Source organism: Notolepis coatsorum (genome assembly GCF_963971535.1).
Source record: "Notolepis coatsorum genome assembly, chromosome: 5".
NCBI classification, from domain to species: Eukaryota; Metazoa; Chordata; class Actinopteri; order Aulopiformes; family Paralepididae; genus Notolepis; species Notolepis coatsorum.
The window spans coordinates 146645198-146651215 of record NC_140169.1 but is presented as its reverse complement, the minus strand read 5'-3'; positions in this window follow the sequence as shown (position 1 = coordinate 146651215).

The following is a 6018-nucleotide window of genomic DNA, read 5'->3' as shown; positions in this document are numbered from 1 at the left end:
GGTCTTTGCCGGTATAACTGTAACGGATGGTACCGCGAAGCGCTGTCACGAAGGACTTCAGATGTTGTGAAGTGACTGTGGTGAGTAGCGGTGCTGTGGGTTAAACTCCTGTCCTCAAAAGACACATAGACACGTTACAAAGCAGTGAGTTCACCTCTTGGTATAGCGGTCTGTGCTGTAGCCCGTGGCGTGGGAGACCCGGGTTCAAAACTCCCTCGGGGCATTGAACTTTAAGGTAACAATGTCACAACCGTTACATAACCATCATGCATTATGCTGGTCTTTGTTGGTATAACCAACATGCATTATGCTGGTCTTTGTTGGTATAACCATCATGCATTATGCTGGTCTTTGTTGGTATAACATGCATTATGCTGGTCTTTGTTGGTATAACCATCATGCATTATGCTGGTCTTTGTTGGTATAACCAACATGCATTATGCTGGTCTTTGTTGGTATAACCATCATGCATTATGCTGGTCTTTGCCGGTATAACCATCATGCATTATGCTGGTCTTTGTTGGTATAACCATCATGCATTATGCTGGTCTTTGTTGGTATAACATCATGCATTACGCTGGTCTTTGTTGGTATAACCATCATGCATTATGTTGGTCTTTGTTGGTATAACCAACATGCATTATGCTGGTCTTTGTTGGTATAACCATCATGCATTATGCTGGTCTTTGTTGGTATAACCATCATGCATTACGCTGGTCTTTGTTGGTATAACCATCATGCATTACGCTGGTCTTTGTTGGTATAACCATGATGCATTATGCTTGTATTTACCAGTATAACCATGATGCATTACGCTGGTCTTTGCTGGTATAACCATCATGCATTATGCTTGTATTTGCCAGTATAACCATCATGCATTATGCTGGTCTTTGTTGGTATAACCATCATGCATTATGCTTGTATTTGCCAGTATAACCATCATGCATTATGCTGGTCTTTGCCGGTATAACCATCATGCATTATGCTGGTTTTTGTTGGTATAACCATCATGCATTATGCTGGCCTTTGCTGGTATAACCATGATGCATTACGCTGGTCTTTGCTGGTATAACCATCATGCATTATGCTGGTCTTTGTTGGTATAACCATCATGCATTATGCTTGTATTTGCCAGTATAACCATCATGCATTATGCTTGTATTTGCCAGTATAACCATGATGCATTATACTGGTCTTTGCTGGTATAACCATGATGCATTATACTGGTCTTTGCTGGTATAACCATGATGCATTATACTGGTCTTTGTTGGTATAACCAACATGCAGCCACTGTCGCCACTGCTTAGCCACTGTCGAAGGAAACGTGTGTTCAAAAACATTCCTAGTCTCCTAGAGGACCTAACAACTGGAACTTCTTGTGCCCGCTATTTGTGTTCTGTCATGTTATTTTGACCCCTCCGAAGGGAGGACCCAGTAAATTAAGAGATAACTGTAAATCAATACAGAGAATCCTTCACGTTCAAAGGGGCTCTAGTCTTACCAAAATGGCTTCCCCTTTCACAGCCGATTGTCATAAGCATCAACCTGCCCTGAGGACAAAAGAGAAGCCCTTGGGTGAGGACAAGGCAATAACTCTGAGGTGCCAGAATTCAAAGGGAAACACAGGGGCCAACGATCTTCTCCGTCGATTTATGCTCTTACAGGAGGTGACCCGTTAACTAATGTTTCAAATAAATCCTCCGTAGTGACACAAGAATTGCAAAACCATGTAACCACAAACCTCCTTTCCTATACTCGGAGGAAGGTGTCACAAGTACGTTTTTATGTAATACCTTGTAACCTAGTTGTCGGCGCGGTGTAAGAAAAATACTTTTAAGGAGTTCATGGAGAAGCGGAGGAGAAAGGGCTTCTGTTCAGCCTCTTGTGGTTTTCTTTCAAGACCGACTGCTTGTAAAACCATTTGAACGTTTCAAATCCTGAAAGAAAAGAAAGAAAACAACGACTGTATTGTTTGTTCCTCCTTTCAAAAGCAACAAGCATGAGTCTCTTTATTATCATCAACCTTCCTTTGTGTGTTTCTGCCTCCTGCTCATGTTGTCTGGGAGGACGGAGCCATGCTGGGTTCTCTGATAACACTATCAACCATCAGGTCTCTTTATCTGGCCGTTTGGGCATGAATCCACCTGTTTATGTGCTACAGCAGGCGGGCATGCCCCCCCCCCCCCTCTCATCCCCCCATCCCCCTCTTATACCCCCATCCCCCTCTTGTACCCCCACCCCCCTCTCATCCCCCATCCCCCTCTCATACCCCCACCCCCTCTCATCCCCCCATCCCCCTCTCATACCCCCCTCCCCCTCTCATCCACCCATCCCCCTCTCATACCCCCTCCCCCTCTCATACCCCCATCCCCCTCTCATACCCCCTCCCCCTCTCATCCCCCCATCCCCCTCTCATACCCCCCTCCCCCTCTCATCCCCCTCTCATCCCCCCATCCCCCTCTCATCCCCCCTCCCCCTCTCATCCCCCCATCCCCCTCTCATACCCCCGTCCCCCTCTCATCCCCCCATCCCCCTCTTATACCCCCGTCCCCCTCTCATAACCCATTCCTTTCATCTGACAATGAGCTCAGCTCCAGTATAAAGGAACAACATGGCTGACCCTATCTCAGCTGTGGTATAAAGGAACAACATGGCTGACCCTTTTTTTTGTATCACAAACAGTACTGTATTTGCAAATCTGGTATGTCATAAATGTATAGATGTAGCAGTACTGTCTATCTGTATGTCGTGTGTGTCATATGATGAATTGAAAATGGGGGACCCTGATGGAAACAAGACGAAAGTCTTTCTCTGGTCTACATCCCCTTAACAATTGTATGTATTGAGCTGTACTGTACTGTACCCATTCTGCAATCTGTTAATAAACTTTTCAATCAATCAATCAATCAATCAAACCCTATCTCTGCTGTGGTATAAAGGAACAACATGGCTGACCCTATCTCAGCTGTGGTATAAAGGAACAACATGACTGACTTTATCTCAGCTGTGGTCTAAAGGAACAACATGGCTGACCCTATCTCAGCTGTGGTATAAAGGAACAACATGGCTGACCCTATCTCTGCTGTGGTATAAAGGAACAACATGGCTGACCCTATCTCAGCTGTGGTATAAAGGAACAACATGGCTGACCCTATCTCAGCTGTGGTATAAAGGAACAACATGGCTGACCCTATCTCAGCTGTGGTATAAAGGAACAACATGGCTGACCCTATCTCAGCTGTGGTATAAAGGAACAACATGGCTGACCCTATCTCAGCTGTGGTATAAAGGAACAACATGGCTGACCCTATCTCTGCTGTGGTCTAAAGGTCAAGGTCAAGGTCAACTTTATTTATGTAGGACATTTAAAATCAACCGAAGTTGTACCAAAGTGCTGTACAATACAAAAACAGAAATACTAAAAGAAATACAAAATACGGTATACACACAAAGTCATATAACTACAATAAAGTTTAAAAAACAATCACGACACGACCAAGGGATGTGTGGCTCACCAAGCCTCAGAATGCCAATAAAAACAGGTGAGTCTTCAGCTGTGCCTTAAAACTCTGTAGGGTCTTGGCAGACCTAATTTACAGTGGAAGACTGTTCCATAACTTAGGGGCAGCCACCGCAAAAGTCGTCCTTTAATCTTTAGCCTAGACCTCGGGACATCTGAGAGCAGTTTATTTGCTGACCTCAGTGCTCTAGCAGGGGTACACACATGGAGGAGTTCAGCTAGATACTGAGGGGCCTTGAACACAAACATGGCAATTTTAAAATCAATTCTGAAATGAACAGGGAGCCAGTGCAGGGAAGCCAGTACTGGTCTGATGTGCTCACGCTTCTTAGTGCCAGTCAAGAGGCGTGCAGCAGAGTTCTGCACTAGCTGCAGGCGTCGCAGGGAGAGCTGGTCGAGACCCACATACAGGGCATCACAGTAGTCCAGCCTAGACGATATAAAAGCATGGATGACCCTCTCCAGGTCATTGGGAGAGAGGTAGGGCTTTATCTTTGCCAAGAGCCTCAGCTGAAAAAAGGAGCCTTTTACTACAGACCCAATCTGTCTGTCAATTTTAAGGGACAACATGGCTGACCCTATCTCTGCTGTGGTCTCCAAAACATCAGAGCAAAAAGCAGAATGAGAAGCGAATCATGTTCCAAAGAAAGACATGTTATGCAACATTACAGATCATAATAAAGTATACTAGTCCCAGCACTGCTATAGGAGAGGCCTATACGGTACTTGGATGTATGTCTGCCTTGGGTACTAAGTACCTGACATCTGGAAACAGTACTTCCTTAAGGCCCCAATCCAATTCCCCCCCCCTCCCATCATACTGTCATATTGTGAATTGGGTGCGTTTCATGACGTGAATTGGGAGCGTTTCATGACGTGAATTGGGTCCGTTTCATGACGTGAATCGGGTGCGTATCATGATGTGAATTGGGTGCGTTTCATGACGTGAATTGGTCGCGTTTCATGATGTGAATCGGTGCGTTTCATGATGTGAATTGGGTGCGTTTGATGACGTGAATCGTGTGCGTTTCATGATGTGAATTGGGTGCGTTTCATGACGTGAATTGGGTGCGTTTGATGAGGTGAATCGGGTGCGTTCCATGACGTGAATTAGGTGCATTTCATGATGTGTATTGGGTGCGTTTCATGACGTGAATTGGGTGCGTTTGATGAGGTGAATTGGGTGCGTTTCATGATGTGAATTGGGGGCGTGAACAAATACAATTTAAAAACATTTCCAGTGTTAGTCCTCGTATCAAGAGCTCTGTCAATCATGTAGAGAATGAAAATATGTTGGTACGGGGCTTCCCTCGTTTTGGTTAGCTTTGGGTTATGGATTGGGGCTTTAATGTGATGGCTCGTAAACCCTGAGCACTGAGACGTGTGGGAAGGGAGTCTGGGCTCAAGCTACAGTCGTAACTTTATGTCAGAACAGGCAAGATTGCTCCACTTCAAACCTATGTAATTTAATAGCGGGGTATTGTGTTCCCTTTAAAAGGGTTTTGCGTGTAACCTCCTTGTAGCTTAGAGCAATAGTCATTTTAAAAGGGAATTTTTGCAATTCATAAAAGACATGGTATGGGTAAAGTATGGGTCAAGACACAACATGGGTCATGACCCGGTTTTCTCGTGGGTCTTACTTGCCTCTCTGCACATGACAAGATTATGAGCTGATTTGAACGGGTCTGGGTGTCAGGGCAAGGGTAGGCCCACTGTCGGCTCCAGGACAAATCAAGGGGACGGGCGATGGACACATGGGAGGGGACATTTTGCTGTAGGTTTATTTTGGTGCAGTTCATTTCCTCCATTCTTCTCTTAAATTACCAAAAAAATAGGCAAAGAGTAGAGGCTACATCTCCTGTGCTGGGGCAGCGGTGGCCTACAATGTCGGACCAAACCTCACATACAAGGTAGTGGGAAGTGAATGAATGCCTCAATACCAACTGCTGAAGTGCTCTTGAGCAGGGCACTTAACCCCCAACTACTCCAGTGGAGCTGCTCAGTGTGGCCAACAGTGTCAGACTGTGCTTGTACTAGGTAGCTCTCTCTGTGTGAATGTGAATGTATATAACTGTGTGAATGTGAGGGTGTGAACCTACCCTGGCTAAATAAATGTAACACACATATATATAAATTAATCTATAGATATTCATATATTTATTTTGTTTTGTTTTTTGTTTTAGTTTTGTTTGTGTCGTATAATTTGCCTGTGTTAAAAAGAAACATATTTTTTTTATTTTTTTTATTATCATGTAATCTTTGGCGGGCCGGTCAGAATCATCCCGCGGACCGGATCTGGCCCGCGGGCCGCCAGTTGAATAGCCCTGCCCTATACCATACATGTCATGATGTCATGTTGTGTATGTCATAAATGTCACTATGAATTGAAAATGGGGGACCCTTGATTGATTGATTGAAAATTGTATTAACAGATTGCAGAATGGGTACAGTGTTAAATGTATTATTATTATGTACTTACTCATTTGTGTTCTACAGAG